This window comes from Vulpes lagopus, chromosome 8, assembly GCF_018345385.1.
Source record: "Vulpes lagopus strain Blue_001 chromosome 8, ASM1834538v1, whole genome shotgun sequence".
Taxonomy (NCBI): domain Eukaryota; kingdom Metazoa; phylum Chordata; class Mammalia; order Carnivora; family Canidae; genus Vulpes; species Vulpes lagopus.
Window position 1 is genome coordinate 42,562,638 of NC_054831.1, and position 18,087 is coordinate 42,580,724.

Below are 18,087 nucleotides of genomic sequence, written 5' to 3' on the forward strand. Positions count from 1 at the left end.
GATAAATGACTTTTAAAAGGAGACACTGTACATAAAATCAAACTCACTCTACATAGTATCTATTTAAAGTGTTCTACATACAATTCAGAGTGTTTCGGGAATTAAGAATTTCTGGATGGCCAAGTTTATTCAGATGCCTTCAAACCTTTTAAATCTTAGATATAATTTGTTTTTAATGGGAAATTTTCTAAAATGTGCATTTCCTTGTTTTATGAGAGCAGACTGACTGTATATACAATTGCAATATAATTAATCCTTGGGCATTTAAATATCATTCATTACTCAATTTATATTCAATTTGTCTGATGCTCATTTAGTAGCTCCAGACTCAGATGTTGACACAGACTGTAGTAGACTGTGGGCTGATGTGTAGACACACTTGCGGTTCTGAAATATGTTTATTATTATTATTATTACAGCTTTGGAAAGTCGCTGGTATCAATACACATCATTGGTCCAGGGCTAGGACAGCTAAATAGATTCCTGAGGAGTTTGGCACAGTTGTCCCTCAGAACATTAATATTCCAAGTAAGGCAATCTTTCTAATTACTGCTTTCAGCTCCTCTTGCTTTAAGCACTGTGCAATACACTGCTACATCCCGACCATGGGCTCCTTGTCAGCATAGGTCTCCCCTCCTGTCTCAATGTTAGTTGTTGTACCTCTATCTATGTTAGTTGTTGTACCTCTATCTATTTACTTCTTCCAGGGCTTATTTGCTTTGGGGTACAAGACTGCACTAATACAAAGCCAGTCATGCTCCCCTTTTCCTTTTGGCTAAATAAATCAACTGATTATACTGGATTAGTAAAACCATTTTACTCAAAAATGCACTATGTTGGCAGCTGTTGCCTTTTTGCTAGAGTAAATTAAAATAACAAAAGACATCAATGTACTAGCCATTACTACAGTTATCGAAATATCCTGGATTTGTTGGCTGTGACATACATTCCCTCAACCTCCCCCAAATACAAGTTTTTCCTATATGCAATGAGCTCCTCCAGGGGCGGGTGGATACCAGGACCACAGTGATAGTCGTATTCCTTATGGTGAAACCTGGCATGCAGGGGAGGGGTAGAAGGTGGGGTGGGAGTGGGTGAGTGTTTGTTAAATAAAAAGTAACAAACCTGAAGCCACACAGTTGATAAGAAGTAGATTTGCTGTTATTTTACTAATATTTGAGATGTATATTTGTCTCAAAATAAGCTAAGACTTAAAACCAATAGAGTCAATACAATAACAAGTTCAAAGTCGTATCTATTAGAATTCATGTTTCTCTTTGTTTCCTATTGTTACTTACAGTCAGGGAACAATTTGGTTTTGTTGCATGCCTACTCATGAGACTGAAATTCTTTCAAATTTATTATGTAGTTTAAAGCTTTCTATCAGTTATTTTTTAAGTGCACTTTGACTCTATATCTATGAATTATTTTCTATTACTTTATTGTATTTTGCCACTTCTTTGAATTTTCCATGATTTATTTATTTTGTCCAAAGTGCTATATAAAAATCCATTCATGTACATTTTATATTATGGCTGACTTTTTAGGTATTGGCATTTTATGAAAGGCAAAATTGTTGTCTGCACTTATGTTACAATCTGAAAGGTATAGAATTTTATTCATCAGCAAACTTATTGCATTTTATATATATTGATATCAATATATTTTTAATCATTTGGTTGTATACCTTTTGCCCAGAATTGTTGGAATATTGCTGCATGCATCTTTAGATTATGATTTTGCAGTTGGTGCCAATAAACAGTGTATGATATTTTTATGAGTAAAATAACATTTCTTCTATAAAAACAGAATAAAATCACTTCCGATACATTAGCATGCTAAATGGTACTTCATTTCCCCCAAAAGTTCTTCATAAAATCCAGAGGTATCCAGTTGTGAGGCATGTCCTCTCAGTATCTGGGAGTGTCTCAGCTTGTATAGAGATGGATGTGTCTATCGTTACCATCACTTGTTGAGCAGTCATGTACTATCTCCTGAGGGATGACCCATGTGAGACACCTTTGCTCCCAAAGCAGTGGGGTTCAGAATTCGCCCGGCACATCTTGAGAACCGACACTTTTAACGCATGTATGTGTGGGGGATTTTCCAAACCCATGCAGGGCTACTCCTTATATTTTATCATCTGGGCTTCCACCACTATCTCATTACAGGAATGATTAGCATTGTAACTGTCACATTTTAAGTAAATCCATGTGTGGAATGTTATTCCACAAAATGAAGAGGATGATTTATCCAGGAATTTGTGACTGGAGCTCTAAAGTAGCTGCAATGCGTGATGATGATGACTTTCATTTAGTAATTAAAAAAAAAATCCCCTTTTAAATTTGCTTTTATTTAGCACATTTTTGTGTTTCTCTAAAACTGTTCTGACTTCTGGTTCAAATTCAGGCACATTCAGAAGGGGAAAATAAGTGGCTTGTTTTTATGATGTTAGTATAACAGTACAGAAGTGTCTTACCTATTTATAGCTTCAAATTTATACCACCATCTAATTCCAAAAGAGATTTGAGGTGGTACGTGGAGATGTTGACTTTGCTCTTATCTGGGCACCTTAAAATGTTATTTATGCTGCCTGTTTTGTTCCATATATTTGTCACTACTTGGCATTTGGTGATTAATGTGTGTAAGTGGCATAAAACTTATACTGAACATATAAAACATCCTCTTATCCGCCAGGTCTTGGCAAGCACTGGGAAAACTGCAAGAGGATGAAATTTGAAATTGCACACTAGGCGCAAAATTGCTGTATGGCTATTTTAATTTTAAAGAGGAACTCAGATTGAGAGATAAAATCATTTTTTAAAAAAGCATTTCTGCTAGGAAACTGTTAATGCCTCCTCTTATGCACTCTCTGCGTATGCAACACTCAATCATTGGCATCCCCTTGAGAAAAAGAAGTGCAAGGAATGCCAAGAAGGCAGGACTATGCTGCTGCATCACTTCCGGTGGACTTTGGGAATTAGGGGAAACCTTGACATATTTGCATTTGTATGACGTCACATTTAAAAACTCTTGGACATAGTGTACACGATGCAACATTCATATTAATTTCTCTCTCCAACTTGGTATTTCATATTATACTTGGGGAGGTAGAATAAGGAAGAAGAGGAAGAGGAAGGAGGAGGATGGAGAAGGAAGAAGATAATGCTGGAAGAAAGAAAGGCTTCAGCAGACATTCATGTTGGTTTCATTAGATGAGTGACTGACCACACATTTAATGGGTTGGTAGGTGGCTGATGGCTTTTTTTCCAGAGTTGATTGGATGCTTTGGCTCAGTAAATTCCTTTGGCAAAGTGAGGAAGCATTTGCAGCTATCCTCACTGCTTTTCTAATTCTCTTTCTGTACCACTCTTCTTCATACCCATGGATTTCTTCTTTCCTCCAGGTACTCTTCTGGGAATACAGCCCACCTATCACTGAACCAGGAGAAGAGTCATGGCCACATAGAGGCATAAGATCAAAGTTAGAGGTCTCTTCTGTACAGGGCTGGGGAATGACAGCCTGCTATGGCTGAGTGGAGGATCAAGAGGTGCTGGCCCTTATTTTCCTTATTTGCAGCAAAAGAGGTGTGCATATTGAGGGGTTCCAAATTAGAGTGATGAGCAGTCATGTAGTATCTGCATGTGCTTATTAGAAAGTCACTTTCCAGGGCTCTACTGTGGACCAAGTAAACCATATTCTTTCTGGGTAAGGCCCCCAAATCTGAATTTTTAATAATCCCCCAAGACAAAGTGGATGCTTCTTAAATCTGATACCCACTGGGCTCTTATCCAGGTTACTTTTACTTATCATTCAGGACTAACATTCTCTGATTCTAAGCCCATTTAAGTTTGCCTCACTTTATTCTCCTTAAAGAGAAGCCCTGGGTCACAGATGTCCAGCAAGAACTCTCTGGGAGCCCCATCCTCATCAGCCTTAAAATCTGTAAACATCTTCCCCAGCACATTGTCTTGGCAGGCACAGCGTGCAGGTGCAGATGGGTCATGTCTCAATCTCTGTGGAGCTGGGGGCTGAGCTGATCCCAACTAACAACTGATCCTTGCTCATGGTCATCAAGTGGCATCAAAAAACACTTAGGAGGAGCAGAATGATGCAACCTGCTGCTGGACGAGTAGGCAAATTCCTTGGCAAGAAGATTGATATTAGGCAGAAGCAATGAGATGGAGAATCAGGTCAGGCTGGAGAGAGAACATTCTGGATGACATCAGGACTGTCAGGAAGCTGGGTAAGGAGCACACTGGGTCAGACTATGTAAAGAGTCCAAAAAGATCAGAGACAGACTCAGCCTATTCCCAAGACAGCAGATACTTTCAGAATGACCTGCACTGCTGGATTTCTGGGGTGTTCTCAAGGGCTGCAGGAAGAGTCTGCCATCATGAGAAACCCTATTGACGTAAAGTCCCAGAAACACAGCCAAGTCTCTGAGAAGAGCCAGATCCCATGGTTCTCTCACACACACACCCCTTATACTACCTGAACCTCAGTTTTCTCATCTGTAAGATGTGGGTGCTGAACTGGGTAGTGCCTACAGTTTCTTCCAGCTCTGTGTTTCTAGGGAAACAAAACTATTAAAATAAATAATGAGACAGGAAAACATGAAAAGAAGTTCTTACACAAGATAGTTATGAGGGGTGGAAGAATCTTCTGAAGGTAAGAGTTGCTAAAGGGCAGAAAGAAAGCTTGACCTGAGGACATGAGTGAGAAGACCAGATGTGGGCAGGGATAGGAAAGACACCTCCAGAAGCCAGCATGGGCACTTTGGATCTAGTATGGCATTGCCTGGGGCCAGAAAGATGTAGTGCTCAGCTTGAGACTATATAAGATCAAGGTATAAGCAAAACTCCTCAGTGCAACCACCATTAAGAGGATGCTCCAAATAAAATGAGTCAAACTCTGTATTGGACTCTCAGGATGCCACTGCTGTTTATGCAGCTTTGTGTAGGAAATGCCCTTGCATTGAAAATCCCAGGGAACATTAATTTTACTCAAATCCCCAAAATGATTAGCATCAACCTTTCAAATTCACAGCATTCTTAAAAGTTTGAATAAACTGAAAGAAAATTCAACATACATGTTCTGTTCTGCAGCCTCAGGTCCCACAACGCTCCTCAGTTTCACAGCATACTTCTAGTTTCTGTGCTTCTGCCAGAAGGCTCCTTTCAAGGGGAGCCACTATCTCAGGTACGGTATGTAACCCTCAGCTACAAGCCCTCCAAGTCTCTTTGACCAGGGTCTATACTTCTAGAATATAGTACTCAATGAGGTGGGTTTTTTTTTTTTTTTGATGTATCTTATTCACCACACATCTAGAAACTCAACCAGGAATGGGACCTCCCCACAGTCATACACAACCCTTCTTGTGGAGATTGATTTTGCCCTGGACTACACAAACCCATTAGCATTATTTCTCTCCTTGGACAGAGTAACCAACACCTTTTCTAATTCCCAAGCTCTTTCTTCTGCAACTCCTGGCAACAGAGATAGATGTTCTTTCACCAAAGACTATGTCCCTCTCTATCTTGGGGTTGAAGGGCTTTTCAGCCCCTTATACTCTGGACTCTAGTAGAGCACAGAGGTGTGGTTACTGAATCACTCAGGGATGCTTCATCCCCGTCTTTGGTCACCAAAATGTACTTGAGGGAGTAGAAGGGCCAAGTCACTTCTTCTCATTGCTTTAGGATCCTTATTCTAGCAAAGTGGGTCTACATACACTTTCACGGTGACTGAATATCCTTAATATACAGAAACAGGATGGATTTACTCTTGGAAAGCTCTCATCAGAGATGGTTGCTAAACTAAGTCTGGAAGGGCTTAAGTAGACTCAAAGCCACATCTCACAGATGTTTGACTGCCTTTGGGAAGAAAAGGTCAAGACCTAGTAGGTATTTTCTTTGTGACGTGAACCGAAAAGCAGGTTGTGTTCTATCTACTGTTGTCCAAATGACTAGTCTTTCTTCAACTCTTTCTGGAATTTATCCTATTTTCATTCTGATATCACGTGTTTCCTTTCCAAGTTTATGGTTGTTTTTTTTTCTTTGCTATTGTACCTATTTTATTTTTCCTTGTTTTTATTTTATGGAGTTTTTCTTTTTTTTATTGAAAGAAGCAATGCCTCATTTTCTTTTTGAACATATTTAGCATACTTACTTAAATGTTTTGCCAAAAATAGTCTATAAAATATTCTATAAAAATGTTTTCATTGTTGACTTTGTTGGCTTTTTAAATATTAGATTTTACAGTATTTTTGTCTCTGGTTCTCAGGATAGCAGATTTACAAGTACCTTCTCCTGGCCCTCTGAGCCCCTAAGTTAAGAAGAGTAAGAACAGTTTTGGATGCCCGTTACTCTAAGATATTGGAGATAGTAGATCCTTTTGCAGAGCCAGCAGGCAACCTGGCTTACTATCTCATATTTTGATGAACTGACATGCTGCTTTCTCAGATCCTCAGCTCTCTAAAGACCAGAGATCCAGGAAGACCACGTTTGCCATGTTATTTTCTTTTGTTCTTTAGTCTCTTTTTGTGATTAAGAGAGGCCTACCTAAGCCCCTGCTTTCATACTTATGAGCCTGGCTCTAGCCCCATGTGTGATGGAGAATTTCTAGTGTCCTTGACCCCACAAAACCTGCCTCCTGGAAGCCACTGCTTGCGTCCAGACCCAGAACCTAGAGGGCTTTTAGGTTCAGCCAGCTCACCATTTTCCATCTCTATTCCATTTTTGGTCCAGGGTGATATTTATCTTGTTTTTATTTCTGGTTAAGGTCTTTCATTTCTCTTTTTAAATATGTTCCCTGTCATTGCTATATTTCACTTCTTATTTCTATATGTGTAACCTTAAAGAGTAAACACTTGACTGTAACTCCAAAAATGTGGTATACGCCTTCATTAACCTATGCAAATCCTGCTGTGCCTTCATGCACTTCACAAACATTTGTTAGTCCTTAATGTGTGTAGGTCGTTGTTCTAAGCTCTATGTGAGTATGTGTAGTGGAGTGGTGGGTGGGTACAAAACTTTTTCACCTCCAAGTCCTTTTAATTTAATCTAGGATTGACTCTTATACTCCAGTAACTATAATGTGGACGGTGCACATCATCTTCTGAACTAAAAGTCAGGATGGTCTAATTATAAGCAATTTAATTTTCCTAATCTGTTTCCCCATCTACAAAATTATAACAAAAATAGCACTTACTACTTAGAATGGTTTTGAGTATTAAATAATACAATCCAAACAAAGCACTTAGCTCAATATCTATTATTAAAAAACATACTCAGTGATATTAGCTACTATTATCTTGATAGGCAGTGTGCCAATTTCAATCATTTCAATGATTTTAAAATCTGTGGAGTCTTCTATGCAAATATTTTCTTCTTCCTAAATTCTTGTTATTCTTCTATGATAAAATGGACTTCTCATCACCTCTATTCCAGTGCATCTTTGCCTCTGCCCAGGAGGGATTTTTGCTAGCAGAATAACACACCTGTGTCATACATGAGGTAAGTTGGTTTTGAAAGGGCTCTGCTCTGAAGAAAGTGAGAACTCACCATCTTCTCTTTGGATAAAACCAAGAATGGGTTTCCCAGAGCTCATACACAGGGTGAGTGACAAACAAGATCTTAAAGATGGACAGATGGTAGGAAAGGAAGGAAGAAAGGATATTAAAAAAGAAGGGACTTCTGGAGGTCCATATGAGAAAGCTTCTGCTTAGTTTGGAAACAGCAATGAGATATTTTAGAACATCCTATTCACTCTGAGAATGTTTGTGATTGGCTGTAAGTATGATGGAATTCTTTCTGCTAATAGGATCTACTGCAGAAATTATTGGCCTACAATAATACAATACAATAATTTCTTTTTTTCCCTTTTGCCGACAGGATTCTGACTTTTATTCTTAGGTAAGAACACAAAGAACAGGGACAAGTAGCAGCAAAAAGGGCCTGTCCTCTAATCCGGCTGTGTCCGGGCCTCAAGAAGGACACTTGTGCAGGACACACACCACTCAATCCTCAGGGACCCTCAGAACCTCACTTGGGGCCTGAAGTGCATCTGCTTGGTGGCATTGTTCTTCATTTCCGTCTTTAGCATCCACTTCAATTTCATCCTTTGGACATACTGCATGTCCCGCTCACGCAGAAGAGCTAGCTGCTCCTGTGCTGCCGCAGGTCCATCCCAGGGCTCTGTACTGCTGCAGTATCCGGCCCACAGCCTTTTACCAAGAAAAAAGCTTGGTGTCCTGGGATGTCAGAACCTAGATCACTGTAGGATAACCTAACCATGAAGACATTGAGAAAGTAGTACCTGTACCAAACATTGCCATAACTCACATGTGGATATTTTGGTTCAGGAAGTATACTGGGGTGGCCCGTCACTTTCAATGTCTTATGACAACAGAAGAACACAATATTTAAAACTGAGACTCAGGTAGCCTGGGTGGCTCAGCGGTTTGGTGCCGCCTTAGGCTCAAGGTGTGATCCTGGAGACCTGGGATCAAGTCCCACGTAGGGCTCCCTGCATGGAGCCTGCTTCTCCTTCTGCCCATGTCTCTGCCTCTCTTCTCTCTGTGTCTCTCATGAATAAATAAATAAAATCTTTAAAAAAAAATAAAGCTGAGACCCTTCTGGAAAATCTAAGATGAATGGACACCAGAGTAGGATAGATGCCAAACAAACCACTGGACAGGAGAAAGGCTTGAGGGCTATTTCTTCCTATCAGAAAGGGCTGACAAATGCTATGCTCAGAAAGACCATCTGAGTAAATTCAACAATATAAAATTGGAACAATGATGCACAAGCACTGAGAGTATGTTTGTTTTATTTTTCCCTATGAAAAGGGAAACAGAATGTTGGCCTATTTTGGTGATTTAAATGAGAAGTCTGTAAAGGAGGTAGAACAAACAAAACTTCCACACATGGCTGATGCCTCTGGTCAAGTTAATTTGGGTGAACACAGAAAAAAAAAAAATTAAACCTTTGAATATAGTCCAAGATTTAGGATGGATTTAAAAAAATCAGCTGGTCACCTTAATTTTTTATAACCTTGGTATCATAGGAAGAATATTTTTGACATAATGGAACTTCCGTAAGTTAAAACAAATTGAATAGCCATCTTATTTCAGCAGAATCAGCAATGTTGAGAATTATTTTTAAATGTTCTCTTAGATTTGGTGTTGGAGAGACAGAAGGTAATAAGTTTTGGGTTGTGCTGAATCCCTTTCTGAGAGTATTTACTGAGCATGCTTAATCCCCAGGTATTAGGCCATGTCCCAAGTCTTCCCAGATGTGGACTAATTTCCTTGACCTCCAAATGCCAGATGCTGAGGTTGGGACTTCATCAGCATATTCATGTCAGGAGCTGGAAAACATTTTTATTTCCTCCAAAATTCATCTTCCCCTCCATACTACAAATTAGAAAATACAGAGCAAGTTTACTGCTTTCTGGGATTTTGAAGGCGTAATGCCTGGAACATGCATCAGTTGCCAAGTGGGGCACAGGCCTGTCAGACTCCTTTTGGGTCTGGGTGGCCTTGCATATGACTTCAATGTTTGGGTTCAGTTTTATGTCTCTCTCCAGGACATTTAAAAATGAGTTAGGCCTACTCAAAATAAAGGATAGCCATTTCAGTTGGTCTAAAATGAAGTAAGGAAATTGGAATGGCATGAACATTAAGGTTCAGAGAAACAGATCTGAGGTCACAAAATACCTGGCCCTGCCAAACCAAAAACCAAAGTACAGCAATGTCAAGATACTTTTGGCTAAACCCAGGCCTAAAACACCCACCTGGAATGGCTCAGAATTTATCTTACATTAGATCTGGTTTTTTTCTACATTACCTCAAATATTGACACAAAGCCAAAATAGAATGAAGTTCTTAAATTGGATGACCACGGCTTCCTGTTGGAAAGAAGGTAATTTTCCATTTGATCAGTTGAGCTGAATGGTTTTTCATAGCATCTGGTTCATGTTATAGAATTAATAGAATTAGAATTTTAAAACAAGCTTTTTTGGACATTACTTTTCCTTATCCAAGTGCCACAATCTACTAAAAACTGCAATTTGTTAATTTTCTTAATTTCTTCAATTTTCCTCTTCACAACTCCATTTTACATTCACTGTTCTCACTCCTGTCTTTTTTTTTTTTCAGCAATGCTCTAATTTCTTACTGTTTGCTACTTTTTGAATATTATGCCATTTTTTAAATATTATGGCATTTTGATGATCTTGTTCTCATTGGTTTGATGTATTTCTTTGTTCTTGTATCTTGTCCTTGTATTAAATGCTCCAAGTCCTTCTTTCATAATATGTCTGTTTGGAAACTTAGGCTTTAATATTTTCCATTTTTTTTTTTAACATTGCTTGCTACCTCATGTTTTTAGGATGATACTTTTACCAGTTCTCAAATATTGCCAGAAGGAATCAATGAACATCTTCTCTAGACTTTATCTTGGAAATAAAAAAATAATAAATAATTTTCCTCACACTAAAAATGAAACAGAAAATTATCTTGTGTTGATCATGGTCATTTCAGATTTTGGATTTGAAAATAATGCCCAAACCCAAAGGAAATTTGTGGACAAAGAACACTATTTTAAAAAAAAATCTCAAAAATTACTTTTAAAAAATTAGTTAATGTAGGAAAAAAATCATGTAGTAGCCAGGATATTAGAAAAATACTTTTTTATTGGGTTAGACTATATAAAATCTATGACATTTAAAATAATACTGTCTTGTCTGAATGGGTAAAAACAGAAAGCTTTTGGATGCATTAAAACACACTTCCTAGCAGAAAAAGAAATTAAGAAAGCAATCCCATTTATAATTATATCAAAAAGAATAAAATACCTAGGAATAAATTTAACCAAGGAGGTGAAAGGCCCATACTCTGAAGACCAAGATGAGAGAAACTGAAGACAAAAACACATAAATTGAAAGATATACTATTCTCATGGATTAGAAGAATTCATATTGTTACAACATCTATACTACCCAAAGCAATCTATAGATTCAATGTAATCCCTGTCAAAATGCTAAAAGCATTTTTCAGAAAACTAGAACAAATAATCCTAAAATTTGTATGGAACCACTTAAGACCCCAAATATCCAAAGCCATCTTGAAAAAGAACAAAGCTGGAGGTATCACCATCCCAGATTTCAAGATATACAACAAAGTTATGTAATCAAAACAGCATGGAATTGGCATAAAAAAAGATATATAGATGGATAGAACAAAAGAGAGAGACTAGAAGTAAACCCATGTGCATATGGTGCATTAATGTATAGTAAAAGGGTCAAGAATGTACAAGGGGAAAAAGGACAGTATTTTCAATAGTGTTGGGAAAACATGCAAAAGAATGAAACTGGATCACTTTCTTATACATACACAAAAATAAATTTAAAATGGATTAAATACCTAAATGTAAGACCTGAAACCATGAAACTGCTAAAAGAAAAACATAGGTAGAAATCTTTTAGACACTGCTGTCAGCAACATATTTCTGAATACATTTCCTCAGGCAAGAAAAACAAAAGCAGAATTAATTATTGGCACTACATTAAACTAAAAGGCTTTTGCATAGTGAAGGAAGCCATCAACAACAACAAAAAAGGCAACTACTGAATGAGAGATATTTGCAAATAACATATCTGATAAGGGAATAATTTCTAAAATATATAAAGAACTCATATAGCTCAACACCAAAAAAGCCAAATAATCTAAAATGGGCAGAGAATCTGACTAGATATTTTTTTCAAAGAAGAGATACAAATGGCCAACAGACATAAAAAGATGCTCAACATCACTAATCATCAGGGAAATGCAAATCAGAACCACAATGAGATATCATCTCATACCAGTCAGCATGTTAAAATAAAAAAGGCAAGAAATAACACGTCTTGACAAAGATTTAGAGAAAAGGGAACCATTGTGCATTGCTGGTGGGTATATAAATTGGTGCAGCCATTGTGAAAAACAGTATGGAGTTTCCTCAAAAAACTAAAACTAAAAATACCATACAATCCAGTATTTCCATTGCTGGGTATTTACCCAAAGAAAATTAAAATACTAATTCACTCTTATGTTTATTACAGCATTACTTATACTAGCCAAGATATGGAAGCAATATAAAGTGTTCAGTGATAGATAAATGAATAAAGAAGATGTGGTAAATGCATACAATGAAATATTAGTCATAAGAAGGAATGAAATCTTGCCATTTGCAACAAATGGATGGACCTAGAGGATATCATGGTAAGGAAAATAATTCTCAGACAGAGAAAGACAAGTAAATACCATATAACTTAAATGTGGAATCCAAACAACAGAACAAAGCAAACAGAAACAGAAATAGACCCATAAATATAGAAAACAAACTGGTAGCTGCCAGAGGGGTGGGGGTTGGAGAACTGACAAAAGAGATAAGGAGATTAGGAGGTACAAAATTCCAGTTATAAAATAAATCAGTCATGGGGATGAAAAGTACAGCATAGGGAATATAATCAATAATATTATAATAACATTATATGATAACAGATGATAACTACACTTATCATGGTGATTATTGTGTTATGTATAGAGTTGTCAAATCACTATGTTGTACACCTGAAAGTAATATAATCTATACTAAATAAACTTCAATTATAAAAAATAAAGTACCTGGATGGCTCAGTCTGTTAAACCCATTTGATATCAGCTCAGGTCATCAATTCAGGGCTCCATGCTCAGCAGAGTTGGCTTGGGATTCTCCCTTTCCCCCAACCGTCTCCCTGTTTATGCTATCTCTCTCTAAAAAAAAATTAGGGGCATCTGGGAGGCTCAGTCGGTTAAGCGTCTTCTTTTGGTTCAGGTCATGAACCCAGAGTCCTGGGATTGAGCCCTGGGTCAGGCTCCCTGCTCAGCAGGCAGCTTGCTTCTTCTCTCTTTGCCCCTACCCCCTGCCCTCACTCATGCTCGCTTTCTCTCTCTTACTCTGTTCTGTCTCAAATAAATGAAATCTTTAAAAAATTTTAAAACAAAATAAAGTACTGAAAGAAAAAAACTAAATATGCACTTTTTATCCTTATATTTAAATACCCCATGTTTGCTTGCAAATATCAGCAAAAGTAATCATTAAAATGTGTGTTAAAGGAATGAGGATTTTCCATCTTCTTTTGTGATAATCTACCCTTTGGTTTAGTGTTCTTAGAAAAACATTTGCAACTGATCCAGGTCTTAGAATAAATGCTGAGGTGAAACCAAACTACTAGAAAGTAACAACATTAATGAAACATAGTCCACTTATTTTTACCTCTGGTAAAATCATTATATGTATTTCATTATACAGTATCTAGAAGCTACAAAATCATACATTAACAATGTATTGGGCAGCCCGGGTGGCTCAGGGGTTTAGCGCCACCTTCAGCCCAGGGCGTGATCCTGGAGGCCCAGGATAGAGTCCCATGTCGGGTTCCCTAGGTGGAGCCTGCTTCTCCCTCTGCCTGTGTCTCTGCCTCTCTCTCTCTCTCTCTCTCTCTCTCTCTCTCTCTCTATGCGTGTGCTTCTCATTAATAAATAAAAAAATCTTTTTTTTTTAAAAGGTTATGTATTGAATTATCCATTCTAAGAGTTCCTGATATAGTCAGATACTATAATAAAGTTCTCGGACAATTATCCTGGAGACTTTTACTTATTTTGTAAAAAATTAACACTAATTCATCTACCCAAATATGCTACAGCCTGGTAAAAATAGGTTTAAAAATATTTCCATCATTAAAAAAATACCCACATCTACTTGAAAATCCTTAGTGCCTATGACATCTCTTACTCTAGTCTTCTCCTTACTTATTTAAAAACATAGTAAGTCCCTTTTCAAGTTGTATTTTCAAAATAATATAGCAATACATTCTCTGTAAAATGTAGGCATTATGAATTAGGCTAGTGTTCCTCAACCCTCCACTTCCAATCATAATTTTCTTCCTAGAACTAACAACTGTTAGTTCATTGTATATAATTCCAGTACTTCTATTTCTTCTGTGCATTTCCATCTATATTTAACCTATAGCCATATAGCATTGGGCACTATGAATATAGTAACTAATGCCTACCACTTTTCAGGGGCCTTTAAAATATTTAATTCCTAAAATTTTTATTGCCTCTAAAGTATAAAAATAAAACTACATAATTGAAAAATAATGTTAAATACTTAGTAGTGCAATTACAAGGTCATAGGGTAGTTTTTAACTTTTTGAGGAATCTCCGTATTGTTTTCCAGAGTGGCTGTATCAGTTTGCATTCCCACCAACAGTGCAGGGGTTCCCTTTCTTCACATCTTTGCCAACACCTGTTGTTTCATTTGTTGTTAATTTTAGTCATTCTGATAGGTGGGAGACGGTATCTCATTGTGGTTTTGATTTGCATTTCCCTGATGATAACTAATGTTGAGCATCTTTTCATGTGTCTGTTGGCCATTTGTATGTCTTCTTTGGAGAAATGTCTGTTCATGTCTTCTGCTCATTTCTTGACTGGATTATTTGTTCTTTGGGTGTTGAATTTGGTAAGTTCTTTATAGATTTTAGATACTAACCCTTTATCAGATATGTCATTTGCAAGTATCTTTTCCCATTCTGTAGGTTGCCTTTTAGTTTTGTTAATTGTTTCCTTTGCTGTGCAGAAGCTTTTTATCTCAATGAAGCCCCAAAAGTTCATTTTTGCTTTTGTTTCTCTTGCCTCTGGCAACATGACTAGTAAGAAGTACTACTTTTTACTGGGTATTTACCCAAAGAAAATTATAAAGATTTGGCTGATGTCAAAGAGGTTGCTGCCTATGTTCTCCTCAAGGATTTTGATGGTATCCCATCTCACATTTAGGTCTTTCATCCACTTTAAATTTACTTTGGGGTATAAGAAAGTAGTCCAGTTTCATTCTTCTGCATGTTGCTGGACAGTTTTCTCAAGATCATTTGTCAAAGAGATTGTCTTTCTCCCATTGGATATTCTTTCCTGCTTTTTCAAAGATTAGTTGACCATATAGATGTGCGTCCATTTCTGGGTTTTTTATTACGTTCCCTTGATCTATGTGTCTGTTTTGTGCCAGTACCACACTATCTTAATCACTTTGTAATATAGCTTGAAGTCCAGAATTGTGATGCCTCCAGCTTTGTTTTTCTCTCTCAAGATTTCTTTGGCTATTCCGGGTCTTTTTTGGTTCCATACAAATTTTAGGATTGTTTGTTTTAGCTCAGTGAATAATGCTAGTGGTATTTTGATAGGGACTGCATTAAATGTACAGATTGCTTTGGGTAATACAGACATTTTAGCAATATTTGTTCTTCTAATCCATGAACATGGAATGTTATTCCATATCTTTGTGTCATTTTTTATTTCTTTTATAAGTGGTTCTATAGTCTTCAGAGTATAAACCTTTTACTCCTTTGGTTAGGTTGATTCCTAGGTATCTTATAGTTTTTGGTGCAATTATAAATAGGATCAATTCCTTGATTTCTCTTTCTGCTGCTTCATTATTGGTGTAAAGAAATGCAACAGATTTCTGCATGTTGATTTTGTATCCTGTGACTTTACTGAACTTATATATCAGTTCTAACATTTTTTTGGTGAAGTCTTTGGGTTTTCTATGAGTATCATGCCACCTGTGAATAGTGAAAGTTTGACTTCTTCTTGCTGATTTGGATTGCTTTTATTTTTTTCTGTTGTCTGACTGCTGAGGGTAGCACTATGTTAAATAACAATCAAGAAAGTAGGCATCCTTGACTTGTTCCTGACTGCTGAGGATAAGCTCTCAGCTTTTGGCCATTGAGGATGATATTAGCTATGGTTCTTTCATTTATGGCCTTTATGATGTTGAGGTATGTTTCCTCTATTCTTACTTTATATGTGTAAGTAATGAATCACTAACATTAGTAAGTCATTGAATTTGAAAACAATAGGTGGTTAGGTTTTTGTCATTTCACACATATTCCCAAGTATGAATGATCATTACTGAAAATCATAGCTAATTGCAAATTAAATTACATGTAGTTAAACCTTTCCAAAAGCAAAATTAGAAAAATCCTTCCCAGATTTGCAAAATTTTTATACTTAATTTGAGGAATATATCCCAAATTAGGTGGAGCAATACCTTCAAAATTTTAGATTGTTTAGGGCCTTCAAATTTCTTAATATAGCCCTGTGGAAATATATTGTGTTATTTAGTGGAAGTATTTTTTAAAACTTGCTTTATTCATCAAAATGACTTAGAGATTTTGAATATTATTTGATATATACCTACCTCTTTGTTTTGGAACTGAGTGCTAATATTTCACAATGCCAATTGAGGAGTGGAGGATATGGTGAGGTATAGTTGTGAATGGAAATCAGCAAACTAAATCAGTACTTACAGACTATCTTTTAAACATAAGCAAAATTAAGAACTATATATGATTATAAATAAAAACCCTGAAAAAAGAAGTAGATATCATAGCATACTACAGGTAGCCTAAAGGTGGGGAGTAGGGGGAATAATAGCATGGGATGTTAACTCACTCACTTGGTCATTTATTTATTATATAAGTAAATATTGAGATTCTAGTATGTGGTCCTCACAGTGGGGATATAGCCGTATATGAAGTAGATCCCATCTCAGTGGAGCTCATAGTCTAGTGGGGAGGACAGACATTACATGGTACTGCATAATGACTACTATACTACTAAAGAGAAGGTGAAGGGTGCTCTAACCCATTTTGGGGGTTCAGCAGAGTCCTGTGAGGAAGTGAAATTTAAGCTGGATGACTAGGATTTTTCTCAGTTGCATGCTGATGTTACTTGGATTAGGGAAAAATAGCATCAAGGCTGAGAGAAAAATAGAATGTGGGAGGGCCTGAAAGCAAAAGGGGATATGGTGGCATGATTAAGATGATAAACAGGAAAGGAAGGAGGAGAGGTAAAGGGGTTTGAGAGCCAGGTAGGGAGCTTAGTCTTACATCTATATGCAATGGAAGGTCACTAAAGGATTTTGAGCAGGCCTGGTCAAATGTGTCCCTTAGGAAGAGAACTAGAGTAGTTGCGTGATGGAAGGATTGAAGCAGAGCAAGCCTAGAGCAGAGAGACTGGTGTGGAAGTCAGTGCAATAATCCAGATAATAGAGGAAGGAGATCCAGACTAGGCTGAGGCAGTTCACTGATTCAAGAGACAGGAAAGGCAAAATTGACAGGATTGGTCATGGAGAGTGAGAGATGATGCCTAAGTTTGTAACTTCAGAGACAAAGACTAGAGCAGACCAGAAATCATCTTCTAGCCCTACTGGATATGCTTACCACTTATTCCTTAGTGGGAGTAAACTAGGGAATGATATAAGAACACAGTTCTTTGTATATAAATATGAAAGGTAAATGGTATACTTTAATCTCAGAGCAAAGTTGGTCATTTCTAACAATATGTCTTTTGTTATTTTTGTCATCTTAAAGAACATCTACTCTATATAGCTAGATTTGAGTCTTCCACTTTACAAGTAATCATTAATATCTTGGAGTGAGCAAAACCAAGTAAATATTGATAGGGGATTCTGAGTTAAGAAGGCTTATTTCTACTTGGACAAGTTGTATATTTTGACTTCATGTGTGTAAATTACTGTGATTTTCATTATAGTCCTCTGCACTTAGAAGGTCAGCTTTATCTAACTATTTTATAGAAGGGAAACCAAGTCCAGGAAAGGTTAAGTGAGTTGCATAAGGTAATGTGGAACCAGGATATTTGACACATGTTTTGAGAACTCTTTTAGTTTAATGCTCTGGTATCTCCAGCAAACTCAAAAGCTGGAAATGGGTCAGCTTGGAAACAAATAGCTGCTGCCCATGGCTAAGGCAGAGAGGTTCAGAAGAAGAGCAGAAAGCACCTGGTCAGGAGTCAAAGGGTGAGATTGAGTCCCAGATCAGTTGTTTCAACAAAAGTATCTGTTCCCTGGGTTTGTGCTGAGGCTGCCTATGTTTTGTTTGTTAAGTACTACCCAGTGAGATCAGAAAAAACATCAATATATTTGAAATGAATACATTCTTCACTTTGAGGAGCAATGTACCTTAAGTGCCTAATCTTGAAAATGGATGTCT